This window comes from Camelus bactrianus, chromosome 24 (assembly GCF_048773025.1).
Source record: "Camelus bactrianus isolate YW-2024 breed Bactrian camel chromosome 24, ASM4877302v1, whole genome shotgun sequence".
Taxonomy (NCBI): Eukaryota; Metazoa; Chordata; class Mammalia; order Artiodactyla; family Camelidae; genus Camelus; species Camelus bactrianus.
The window spans coordinates 15,282,190-15,283,809 of NC_133562.1; positions in this window are offsets into that span (position 1 = coordinate 15,282,190).

Consider the following 1,620-nt stretch of genomic DNA (forward strand, 5'->3'; position numbering starts at 1 on the left):
AGTAACAAATTTAATTGTTTTACATCAAAAGACTCATACAAACAGGAGATAAGAGTTGTTCTGTTGCCAATAACTGAGTTGTCCATTCATCTTTCACCTGAATTTTTTGGACCAAACAGGGTTAATCCCAAGAATGCAAAGGTTTTTGGATTTGAAAATCCAAAAAAGAGAATCCTAATGATCATCTTACTAGAAAAATCCAGAGATCATTCATTAAGGAAAAACAAAAAACATCATAGGAAACCAGCATTAGAAAGGAACTGACTCAATCTGATGAAGGCATCTATGGAAAACCCATAGCTAACACCATACTGAACGATGAAGGACTGAATGCTTTCTCCCTAAAACTAGGACAGGACAAAGACGCCAACTTCCACTGATTCTATTCAGCACTGCACTAGAGATTCAGCTCAATGCAACAAATCAAGGAAAAAAAAGAAAAGTCATCCAGATTAAAGAGGAAAAATGACTTTTATTTGCATTTCTATGTGATTGTTTGTGTACAAAAATCACATAGGATCCACAAGAAATCTAAATAATAAATGAGCTTGGCAAGATTGCAGAATGTAAGATTTATGTGCAAATGTATTTGTATAGACTAACAATGGACTCTTGCAAATTAAAAGTTAAAATGTCTCATGTACTATGGTATAGCACAAAGATATAAAAGACTTAGAAATAAATACATAATAAATAAAATATGTGAAAGACCTGTGCACTAAAAGTATGCAATATTGCTGGGGGAAATTAAGGACAATACGTAAATGTACTGTTCTCATAAGTTGAAAGACTTAACATTCTTTAGATATTAGCCCTCCCCATATTGATCTATAGATTAATACAATTCCAGTCAAAATGTTAAAAGGATTTTTTCTCCCTTTTTTGGGGGGGAAAATTGACAAGCTGATTTTGATACTTACATGAGATAAAGAAGAACAAAGTCAGTGGGCTGACGCTTTTGATTTTAAGACATATAAAGGTACAGCAATTAGGGCAGCGTGCTATTAGCATCAAGACAGACAATAAAATAATAAAACAGATTAGAGAGTCTATGGACAACAGATTTTTGATAAAGGTGTAAGGGCAAGTCAGTGGAGAAAAGATGTTCTTGTTAACAAGTGGTGCTGGAAAAATTGGGTATCTACATGTAAGAAATGAACTTTGACCCATCCTTCTTTCCACAGACAAAAAATAAGTCAAATGGATGATGAAGCTACCTATAAAACTTAAAAGTAAAACTTCTGGAAGAAGACAAAGGAGAAAATTTTTGTGACTGTGACTTAGGAAAAGACTTCATAGACATGACAAAAAAAAAAAGGAGGATCCATAAAAGAACAAATTGATAACTTACACTTCATTAAAATTAAAAACTTATGCCCTTCAAAAAACACTGTTAATGACTAGCCACAGACTGGAAGAAAATATTTGCAAAGCTTCTATTTGTTACAGAATTGAATCTAGGATAGATAAAGAACTCTAGAATGCAATAATAAGAAGATAAACGCCCCAATTAAAATGGACAGTTCACCAAGATATGTGGATGACATATAACCATATGAAAAGACGTTCAGCAACACTCAACTTCAGGGAACTGCGAGTCACAAGCACCACAAGATGCCA